Below are 12,018 nucleotides of genomic sequence, written 5' to 3' on the forward strand. Positions count from 1 at the left end.
TTAATAAAGTACTAAGCACCTGTTGCTTGCAGCATTTGGGGCCCTGGCTTTCAGCTCCAGCTCCAGATGTCAGAGATCTTGGATTGGACAATACCCAACCCAGGTCAGGAATGGCTCCTGACAGCCACCCCACCCCCATCATCTCTGAAGAATGGAAACGTGGGTCTCTCAATCCGCATGCCATTCTCCATGTCCTTTGGGTGCCCTTTTACTCCACAGAGACCAGATGAGGTCCAAGTGGAAGCCATAAACTTCAACGTAAGCTGAGATGGGAACACGTGCTATCTTGTGAAAAGCATTTTAGAGGCAAGGTTTCCAATTTTCTGAAAAGGTAAAACTGGGGAGGGGGGATGGAATAAATTAATAGAAGAGGAAATTATCCACATGCCTGGCAGGAAATGGTGGAGAGAAGATGATGACATCTTGCAAAAAAAAAAAGAAGAAAGGGGAGGGGGAGAGAGACAATTACAAAGATAAATACATCAATATATGAATAATTCAATTATGGGTGACTGACATACAACAAGTTTTGCGTATTGAGTAGATGTGATTTCAGCACTCAAGTAAGCATCTCTGAACATCTGTGAGGCCTGAAGGAATAATAGAATTGTAGAGTTGGAGGGACTCCGAGCCTCATCTAGTCTAATGCAGGAATCTCAACTAGAGCATCCATGATAGATGGCCATCTAACCTCTGCTTTAAAACCTGTAAGGAAGGAGAGTCCACCACCTTCCAAGAGAGCCTGTTCCACTGTTGAACAGCTCTTACCATCAGAAAGTTCTTCCTGATGTTCAGTTGGAATCTCCTTTCTTGTAACTGGTTTGAGTCCACTGGTTTGAGTCCTACCCTTCAGAGAAAACGAGCTTGCTCCATCTTCCACGTGACAGCCCTTTTTAGATATTTGAAGATGGCTATCATATCTCCTCTCAGTTTCCTTTTTTCCAGGCTAAACATACCCAGCTCCTTCAACTCCACATTGTGTGTGTGATTCAGATTGGCTTGGGGGCAGGAGAGAGACATCAATGTCCTCCTCGGCTGTAGAACGGGGGTGGGGAACCTCATGCCTGGAAGCCAAATGCGGCCCCAGACCTCTCTATCTGGCTCTCAAAACTCCCCATGCCACACTCCCTCTCCATCTCAAGAGACAATGGAGTGTGCCTCTGGGGGTGAAGTCAAACTGTATTAGCAGGATTGAAGAGACCTCCCCAGGGCACAAGCCTAGGCAGTGTGTATGGAGGTCCTAGGTTGTCCAAACAACAAGAACCGCCCCCCCCCCCGGTCTTGCTGATGTGGTCCAAAGAAAAGCAGAGCAAGACGTTTAGCACCAGTTTGGCTGCAGGAATTGCTAGAAGGAGGTGTATAAGGTACCATCCAACTGCTTTGGGGATTCCACTCCATATTTGCATAGGAGATATAGATAGATAGATAGATAGATAGATAGATAGATAGATAGATAGATAGATGATAGATAGATAGATAGATGATAGATAGATTAGATAGATAGATTAGTTAGATAGATAGATGATAGATAGATAGATAGATGATAGATAGATAGATAGATAGATGATAGATAGATAGATGATAGATAGATAGATATAGATAGATGATAGATAGATAGATAGATAGATAGATATAGAGATAGAGATAGATTAGATAGATAGATAGATAGATAGATAGATAGATAGATAGATAGATATAGATGATGATGATAGATAGATAGATTGAGATAGATAGATGATAGATAGATAGATAGATAGATAGATAGATAGATGATAGATAGATAGATATAGATGATAGATAGATAGATAGATAGATGATAGATAGATAGATGATAGATAGATATAGATGGATGATAGATAGATGATAGATAGATAGATAGATCGATAGATAGATAGATAGATGATAGATAGAAAGATATCTCCCTCATATGTTTCCAGTGTGCACAGATGGTGTAGAAAATTGGGGTAAATCTCATTTAGGCCCTAATCTGCACAAACATATGCTTAATTAGCCCTAGCCCTTTTTTTACATAGTATAAATCGGAAGCAGACTGTATTGCAATAACTGACTGATCGTACAGTAAATTGGCTTATTCTTATCTTCCTGTCTGTGTCATTCAGATATTGTGCTGAGTATTAACTTCATCCTATTGAAGAGATAAATGAGAAAATAATAAAGGTGAGATCAGGGTTAATCAAACTAAGGCCAAGATTATTGCATGCACTTAATTGGGCTCACATGACTTCCAAAGAACCCTTGGTTTCCTATTTCTTCCCCTGCTCTCTTCCAGCATTATGGCTTTATAAATATGGTTTGGGGTGGCCCAAAAACTTGCAGAAAGGATTGGCTTAAGTTGTGTGATGCTTTGGACATTGTTGTTTTCACAGGAGGGGTGTGGGTGTAAGCATGAGGGCCAGCTCTGCACCTGCCATCGTGAGACATCTGCCAAGGTTCAGACTCCATCAGGTACAACTGCCTTGGTGGCCACCCAAGACCAGCCTTGAAAAGCGGGATGTAAATTTAAGAACGAGGCAATGTTAAGACAGGTCCATTATCAGGGCTGGGCTGGGAGAGGAATCCCATCTGCTCTCCAATCCAGATAAGGAGATCCATGGGTAGAAGGTGGCCCCTGCATGCTTTGCATTTGCTGGGAAGTGGGATGTGACCATAGCTCATTGCAAAAAGTCAAATCTTTGGGGGAAGCTGGTTTGCTGCGCAAGACCTCCCAATCTGCTATAATTCTGCAACCTGAATTTGCCACAGTCTGGAAGCAGCCCGAGAGAAATCATTATGCAAGTTTACAAGTGAGACAAATACGTTCACAACCATCATATTCAACCTTAACTCACACAGAATCTGGGCTTACACACTGGGAACGAGCAAGTTCTCTGTAGAGGAGAACAGATGTATAATAAAAACAAAAGCAAAGAATAAAGAGGCTTGTGGCACCTTAAAGACTTAACAAATTTATTATGGCATAAGCTTATGCAGGCAGATGTATGTAGCCTGATGCATAAAGTGAGGTATGATTTATTGATCCATAAAGCTTGTTTGCTCCTTCTCTATAAAATGTCTGAGATTATCTATAATAGAACAACAAATTTAGACAAGAGATATAATTTTAAAAAATGTTTTAAAGCCAGCAGCTATTTAAATATAAAAAAGGAAGACAGCTTTTTTTTTTTGAAAGGCAATTCAGCCTTCCAGCAATTTTTTTTTTCTTTTTTAAAAGCCTTTTGGAATTAAAATGCAGGTGTGTCTTTTAAATCGTAACGTCTGTAAAGGTGAGTCCATGGAACCAGACTTTAGACACAGATGTGAAAGATGGTGAAGTAATCTTTGGAGGAAACACTTTTTAAATTAGCACGTAGGACCCAGGTTGTGCAGTGTGCAAGGTCAGTACATTGATCTGACAACTAGATCTCGGCTGTGTAGTATCATAGCAATAATAATCAGAAACGTCTGTTTTGTTTGTTAATTTATTACATTTTATCTCACCTTCCATCATCTTCAGTTATCTTTGCCAATGCTCAGGGACGAGGAGAGTTGTAGGCTAACAGCTTCTGGAGACCAAAGGTTGAAGAATAGTGCTCTAGAGGACAAGGCCATTTCTATACAAAGGCAGCATTGATGCTTCTCTCAGCTCAGTCTCAAGGTTAAGCAAAGGGCTGTTCTAAGATCTGCATATATTTACATGAAACATAAGGGCAAAAGATATTATAAATAGCATGTGAAGTCTCTAGGAAACTACCTCACCTTCTGGGAAAAGAAAGGGGGGAAAAGCCACAAAGTGTTATGTGCTAGGGGAAGAGACAGATACACAGTGAGATTGTGACAGATTTAAATCATAACGAGATCAGTCATGAATTAACTGTTCAGCAGAGCCCTGAGAAAGACCTCAAATACATTCCTTCTAAAGTGACCATTAGTCAGCCATTAGGAATTGGTAAGCGTCTGACCTATAGAACACACTCCCCTTCTCCAATTTGCATGCCAGGGACAGGCTGACTTTTGTCTGCTTCCACCACCCCCAACAGCTATCACCCTCGAGGTCCAGCTATTTGTTTTGTAAATTTGAAACATGACTGCATTTTGCAGATTATATAACGATTAAGGCAGAGCTGCTCTGTGTTTGCTGATGCCGAGTCTATGCTTCCTTTCAAGATCAGAAAGAGATCCTTGCAATTCTATAAGAACAGAAGGAAGGCTTGCAGGATCAGGCCTGTGGCCCACCTAGTCCAGCTTCCTGTTCTCACAGTGGCCAAGCAGATGCCCGTGGGAAACCTGCAAGTGGGATCTGAGCATGAGTACTCTCTCCTCATGGAGTTTCCAGCAACTATTATTCAGAAGCATTGCTGCCTCTGCATTACTGGTTGTGAAGGCAGAGCTTCTTCTTCTTCTTTGGCGATCACTCGTAGCCGAGTAAGATGGTCTTCCATAAACACGGTTAGCCATTGTGGCTAATAGCCACCGATTTCTCTCTCTCCTCCACGAATTCATTCAACCCTCTTTTAAAGCCATCAAAGTTGGTGGCCATCACTGCCTCGTGTGGGAGCAAGTCCCCTAGTCGTCGTCGTCGTCGTCTTCGTCTTCTTCTTCTTCTTCATCACTGCCTCGTGTGGGAGCAAGTCCCCTAGTCGTCTTCTTCTTCTTCTTCTTCTTGTCTTCTTCTTCTTCTTCTTCTTCTTCTTCTTCTTCTTCTTCTTCTTCTTCTTCTTCTTCACTGCCTCGTGTGGGAACAAGTCCCCTAGTCGTCGTCTTCTTCTTCTTCTTCTTCTTCTTCTTCTTCTTCTCCTCCTCCTTCTTCTGCGATCACTTGTAGCCAAGTAAGATTGTCTTCCATAAACACGGTTTTAAAAGTGAGTCCATAAGAGACTGTGGAGGCCAATTCTGGATCCAACACATCCTTCCACCGTGGGAACATAGGTTTCTGGGTGGGAGTTGATCATGGTGAAGGTTTGCCAAGCATGCCTTCCTCTTAGCGCGTTTCTCCCTTTCATCCTGAGTTTGAGCGTCTTCAAAGTCCACAACACCTTTTGTAAAGGCTGTTCTCCAAACACCAGTTGTTGGTGTTTATACTACATTTTTTAATATTTGCCTTGAGAGAGTCTTTGACCACCAGCATTACACTTTCAATTTTAAGTTCGGAATAGAGTAGGTGCTTTGGAAGATGATAATCAGGCATCTGCACAACATGACCAGTCCAACGAAGTTGATGTTGCAGAATCATTGCTTCGACACTGGTGATCTTTGCTTCTTCCAGTACACTGGCATTAGTTCGCCTGTCTTCTGAACCTTCCAACATTCAGCTTCATTGAATGTCCATGAGTTCTAGTGTTATGAGAGGGGGAGAAAAACTTTTCTCTCTACACTTTCTCCACCCCTTGCATAATTTTATAACCTATTGTGTCACCTCTCCCAAATGCTGCAAGCTTTCCTGACAAGAGTTGCTCAGTTTCCCCGATCATTTTGGTCGCCCTTTCCTGAACCTTTTCCAACTCTGTAATATCCTTTTTGAGGTGAGCCAACCAGAACCGTACACAGTATTCCAAATTTGGTTGCTACCCTAGCTTCTCAGCAGCTGAGTCGCTGTTGCTTATCAGGAGGGGCGAGGATTGAACAAAATAGTTCAATCACCAATAAGGCCACATACATATAAAACATGTGCATTAAATCCCCATAATAGCAATTCGGCATGCACAGAATAGCTAACTTTTCTTGGGTTGATGAAATAGGAGTGGGAGGACTGTTCATTTGGCCAGTTCTTGATAAAGATCTCATTGGTACTCAGATAAGGTTTATTTTGCAACAGGAGGGATTTCTGTTATCTCTGAACAAATCGGAAAAGTTCTACCCAGCAACTATCTCACTTAAGCTCAGCATAAAACTAATCTATTTCCTGAGAAATTAGAACTTTACAAAGGAATAAGGACTTGATAAAAACTGTATGCAGCTGGAAGCACTTTTTTCTGGTACATTATCACCCGTGAATTGTTGCAAATCAAGCTGGCATTAAAGACTGTACCTAGGGGCCAGTTAAGGCATTGGCAATCCCAAGGAGCAAAAGACTTGTGATGTTTATTCAGCCATTTCCTTTTTGAATGGTTATCATCAGAGATAGCATAGCCCTTTATGGACCAAATTATGGCAATGACACTGCCATTTTTTTCAGAAATTCTGGCTCCTCAGGAGTAGAGTGCTTCATCTTTGAAGGGTGCCATCTTTGAAAAACACATCTTTTAGAAAGTAAGTGAATATGAAGGATCACAGCCAAATACATCTCCTGTCCCCTAATTTCACATCATGTTGTGCTGATAGCTGGCCAGAATACTGACATACAGGTCATACCCACTGGCCATTTTGAGAACAGATGCAGGGCTAGGTTGGCCACTGGTCATCTTGAGAACGGATGCAGGGCTAGGTTGGCCACTGGTCATCTTGAGAACGGATGCAGGGCTAGGTTGGCCACTGGTCATCTTGAGAACGGATGCAGGGCTAGGTTGGCCACTGGTCATCTTGAGAACGGATGCAGGGCTAGGTTGGCCACTGGTCATCTTGAGCAGTGTTTCCCAACCTTGTGCCTCCAGCTGTTTTTGAACTACAACTCCCATCATCCCTGACTAGCAAGACCAGTGGCAAGGGATGATGGGAATTGTAGGCCAAAAACAGCTGGAGGCACAAGGTTGGGAAACACTGATCTTGAGAACGGATGCAGGGCTAGGTTGGCCACTGGTCATCTTGAGAACGGATGCAGGGCTAGGTTGGCCACTGGTCATCTTGAGAACGGATGCAGGGCTAGGTTGGCCACTGGTCATCTTGAGAACGGATGCAGGGCTAGGTTGGCCACTGGTCATCTTGAGAACGGATGCAGGGCTAGGTTGGCCACTGGTCATCTTGAGAACGGATGCAGGGCTAGGTTGGCCACTGGTCATCTTGAGAACGGGATGTTGGACCATTGGCCACTGGCCTGATCCATTAGACTTCTCTTCTGTTCTTTTGACCTGAAGTCTAATTTTGAGAGACCTTTGAGCTAGGCCACACTCTTGATCTCCATGACTGTTGTTGTCTCCCTCCCTTTGGTGGGAAACCTGTAGATGTCCAGATGTTGTTGGACTTCAGCTCCAGCTCGACTTGGACCACTTGGGGGATGCTGGCTGAGGCAGAAGAGCGCTGGGAGCCCCAACAATGTCCGGAGGGCCAGAGCTTCCCGGCCCTGCATTATTCCATTGACAACATCCCTAAGCGATACATTTTGAGAGCGCTTCCTCATCTGCCTCCATCCACACTTTTGCACACTGCCGAGACAGAAATGGTTCTTCAACGGCCAAGTTTTCCCCTCACAAAAAATCCCCTCAAAAGACAGAGTTCATTCCCTCAGCTACACTCCTAAACCATATTTTGTTCTGAAGGCATAACTCTGCGCAGTCTCTGAAATTTTACCTCACACACAGGTGTGATGTTGGGCGTGTGCGGGGCCAGGCTGAGGGGGGCGGGAACGGATTGTTTTGTGGCATATTGTGTTTATAATATGTCTTTATCTTTATTAAGGTGAGCTGAGAAACTGTATGTAACTGTGTTGTGCTCTGCTGCTTTTAGGACGTGGGGCCTATTTCTCGCTGAGAGAGAGAGACAATTCCCGCGCGGAAGGTTACGAAGCGCATCTGGCGGAGGAGTTCGCCGCCGACCTCCTTTCCCTCCACCTCTAGTGCTTTTGCAGCTCAACCCAATTTCTCCCCCCCCCCCCCCCGCCTTGGCGCAACCAACCCCCAAATATTGAGAATACGGGGAGGCAGCCCGACAACAGGCGGGAGGGCCAAGCTGACACCCGCCTGGACCAATGCGCCTCCGCCTCCCGTCCCTAGCGAGGGCGGCGCCTCTCCCTCCCCTCCCGCCTCCCCTCCGACGCCGCGCGCGCTGCGTGCGAGGCGATTGGCCGGCGCCGCCACTCGCCGCTTTTCCAATGAGAGCTGAGGCAGCAAGAGAGAGCGGGAGGGGAGGAGGGGCCGAGGAGGCGGCGGAGGCGTGGCCGCTCTAAACCCCTCCCCTCCCGTCCCTCCTTACCCACTCGGCGCCGCGGCTTCCCCCGGACGGGCGGCGGCGGCGGCCAATGAGATGAGCCGTGGGAGGGGCCTCTCCCCGGCAGCCAATAGCAGGCGCGGAGCGGCGAGCTCGCGGGGAGGGCGGGGGGTGAGAAGAGGGAGAGGGGCCTGCCAGCGAGAGAAGGAGCGAGGGTGGCAGAGGCGCAGCTCGGGGGGCGAGGAGGTTGGTCTCTGAGGGGGACGCGGGGCGGCGGCGGGTCGAGGGGCGGCGGGAGGGGAGGGGGCGCCCAGGCCGGGGGTCCCGGAAGGGCGGGCGGGGGGCGCCCAGCGGCCTAGGCCCCGCGGCCTGGGCTGCGCGAGGGGGGTGGCTCCCTCGCTTTGTTGTGGTGGGAGTAGGCGGTGCTGCGGCGGGGGGAGGGGAGGCCTCCTCCGGGTGGGTGGGGGAGGGGAGAAGGAGGAAGGTGATGGTGTTGCCCCCCAGCCCCTCAAAAGACCCCACTTTCCTTCTTGGGGGGGGGGCTTTTTAAGGGAGGAGGATTGTTTGCTGGTACTCTGCGACCCCCCCCCCCCCGAAATCCACCCTCCTCTGACCAAGCTTAGTAGGAAGGAAGCCAGCCAGGCCACACGCACCCCCTTCTATTCAGTCAGCTTTGCCCCCCCCCCCACTCTTTTTCATTACTCCCAAGGTGGGAAGCGCGCGTGGGATCGCCGCCCCTTCTCTGCTCCGCTCCCTCCCCCGTTGCGCGCGTGCGCTTCGGAGCCAGCACCCGCCGGGGGTCCTCTCCCAGCGCAAAGTGAGGGGTGTGTGTGTGTGTTTGTGTGCTTTTAACTTTCCGGAGGAGCGGGGTTAACAAGTCCTCGAGCCCCACCACTTCGAAAACAAAGCAAAGCAGCAGCAGCAGCAGCTGAGCGGACGTGCCTGGGAGTTGGTGGACGCGGGGAGCTTGTGCGAGCGCCGACCTCGGAAGGCGTGTTTGCTCGGAAGTAAGCCCCTGTTGCGACTTCAGGCTTTCCCCTCCCCACCCCCTGAGTAATGTGTGCATGAAAGGATTACAGCCCTAGGCGCAGTTACTAAGGAGTCGGTTCCGCCGCAAGTTGATGGGGTTTACCTCTGAGTAAACATGGTTAGGATTACCCACTTCTTCTTTATCTCTCTTCCTTAGATGCTGTTAGTTGGGTAAGAGGCAAGCAAATTCAAGCGGCTGCAGAATTCTGTGTTTCCTTACGACCATGTGCGTATTTTAAAAGGTTGCACAGATTGACTTCGCAGTGTGCCAAGGATTGCTGTGTACACTTTCTGTTGTTGGAGTGGAGGGATGGAGGGAAGAGTCAGCAAAAGCCCATCAACATTTTTTTAGCAGTCGTGGGGGTGAAAAAGGTGAAATTCCCCCTCCCACAATTCTTCTTAGTAGAGAAGCAGCTGAGAATAAAGTATTTACTTCAAACTTGTGCTACAAAAAGCAGCAATATTAGGAAGCAAATGTCCAAATTAGGTTTTTAGGACAGCCCTTTCTTAATGTTGGTGTTTCTCTGTTCCCTGCACCCTTCTAGCAAACAAGCAATAAGACTGAGAACTGTATCTAACATCTCTTCCTAAATAGAGAAAATGAGTTCTAGGGCTTCTATCTCCAGGGTTCCATTAAAAACAAGATTAGGATAAGTGTTTATACATTCTGCAAACACAGAAGTTGAGCACTTTGCCATTTGCACTAATCGTAAGTTGTAAAATTGAAAGCTGAGGCTTTCTGAAACAAGGTGTGTTAAAGAACCAGCAATATGATGCTGGTCACATCTGCAGGCACACCATATTGTAAAAGGCAGTGTACATCATTTGATGTGTAAAAGATTGGGACTGGGATGCACAGCACTGTATGCCATGACAGTCAACATGGGAGGCTTCTGGGAATTGTTGGTATTCTTGTCAAGGCTGCTGGGTCATACACAAGTGAGTTTCTTCAGGCTAACTTACTGCTGAGTGGGTTAGATTTGTTCTTGTAATACAGGAAAGGCTGATTCTGATTGTAAAAGGTAATGTACTTGAAGTGCATTTCTGTTGAGCTAAGTTGTGCTCCAGAGTAATTTGTCTGCCTTGTGCAGTACAAAGTCTTGATTATCATACTAAGTATGAGATTAGAGGTGAGTTTGCGGCCGTGTATTGTTGCAGGAACAGCTTGAGTATTATGTGCTGTGAATTTTAAATTTTTATTTTTGTTATTTAACGGCTGTTGTGGTTTTACTTTTACTGTAACCTGCCTTGGAATTGCTGTGTGGTGAAGGGCAGGATATAAATAAATCCAGTAAATAAAATACAGAAGTTCATGCATTAGAAAAACACACTTATGAGCACCTGCTGTGATCAAGGTTGTGAACATGTTATGCACTCATGTGGCAAGCAGCAAACATCTGTTTGAAAGAATTTAATTTAAATAGGCATGCTGGGCAAAGGAGTGAGGGACGTACAGAAGAACTGAATGACTTGAAATGGAGTGGAAGTAATCTTTTGAAAGTCCTCTGTTGTTTAAAATGAGTTCTAATAGCAAAAAGCAGGTGATGTATTGTGGTTTTACAAGGTTGCCTTAATGTTATTTGTAAGTTGCTATTTGTCTTGTTACAAGTACTCACTAAGCTGTGAAGCTTTACATTAGTTAAATTGAAAGTATTGAACTTGATGAGATCCACTTTGAGCCAACATGCATAGAAATGGGCTACCTAGGCCTATTAGGCAATGTGGGCTAGGAAATCTTTCTTTGAACTCTAACTTTCCTAGGTGTGTTTGCAAGACAGCATTGTCTGAAGATGAGGTGAACTGCTTTCCCTCCAGTTTGTAAATTTTCATAATTTCCTCTGGAAATTTCTGTTCTCACAAGAGTATTGGCTTTGTGCACTCTGAAGGGCAGGAGAATGTTTTTAAAATAGTATTTCACACATTAAAAGTATTTGACAAATGCTTGCTTGACCTTGCAATAACCCTGTTAAGGTGCATTGCTGATAGTTGAAGCCTTAGTAGACTTGCCCCAGGCCATGAGGAGAATCTGTTTTTAATCTGTTGTTAATTTGGGAATTGAGACCAGGTGTCAGCACGCTACCTAATCCTGAGTTGCAGGAGTCAGGTGTTCTGTTTAAATTTTGGGGTGCTCTTACTTAGCTGTCAAAATGTGTAAGATTCTAATTTCAATCTATATGCCTATGTTCACTTATTAGTTTAGATTGAAATGTATTCAGGATTGTTGGAAATGTTTTTTTCAGGATGTCCTTATGAGTGCCAAAAGGATTATACTGCATGTTCGTATTTGATGCTTTTACAAATGGATTGGGTCAGAGCTTGCAACCTAAGGAGCTGATTACTGTTCTCTTCATTAGCAAATAATGGATTTAGTAAAATAATGTGGGGAAAACAATTCTTGTTCTTAATTTTGTTCTAACTACAGAGATATCTTCTGCATTTCTTGATTCAAGAGAAATACTGAGCTACCTAGACTTTTGCAAGTTTCATCTTCACTGACTCACTCTCACAAGTAAATGCTCATGTGAGAGGCCTATTTGGCTGAGCAGTATAATGTCAGAGAAGGGGGCATGTGTGAATTTGCACCTCCTCCAAGCAGTTACTCGCAAGAGCTTAGCTAAAATGACTCTCACTTCAGTATTTGACACCTGTGTATTTTAAAAAGTGCTGTGGAAAGAGGAGGTTATTAGACTAGACTTCTTACTCTGCACTTGATGGGAAGTCTAAATTTGCAATCTTACCAGTACTCTTAAATTCCTCAGATGGCAGTTGTCTATCCAGAGAGCTGCTTCAGTGTGAAGTTCAATGTGAAATTCTTAAGATATTACAAACCCATGCATATAGTCAGTACTATTACAAGAGATTATTTGGTTCTAAATGAGAGAGAACCATTAAGAGACAATAGTTTGTTCTTACTGATACAGTGATATTGTCCACATTCCTTTAAATATGTTGTATTTCCAAGGACAAAAAACC

At 45.2% G+C, this 12,018-nt stretch overlaps 1 protein-coding gene across 4 annotated transcripts in view; it reads left to right on the forward strand.

The window, feature by feature from the left end:
* Nucleotides 1-8,150: 8,150 nt before the first annotated feature.
* SMAD2 (SMAD family member 2) overlaps nucleotides 8,151-12,018 on the forward strand; it is a 39,420-nt gene continuing 35,552 nt past the window's right edge. For 2 of the 4 annotated variants that reach the window (XM_028747901.2, XM_028747905.2), the window contains exon 1: nucleotides 8,151-8,262. The gene's annotated coding sequence lies outside the window, so the exon portion shown is untranslated. Of the gene's footprint in view, nucleotides 8,263-8,508; nucleotides 9,024-9,219; nucleotides 9,272-12,018 lie in introns of those variants that run through there. The other 2 variants (XM_028747902.2, XM_028747904.2) reach the window with 2 other exon arrangements.

The sequence above is a fragment of the Podarcis muralis genome, chromosome 11, assembly GCF_964188315.1.
Source record: "Podarcis muralis chromosome 11, rPodMur119.hap1.1, whole genome shotgun sequence".
NCBI classification, from domain to species: Eukaryota; Metazoa; Chordata; class Lepidosauria; order Squamata; family Lacertidae; genus Podarcis; species Podarcis muralis.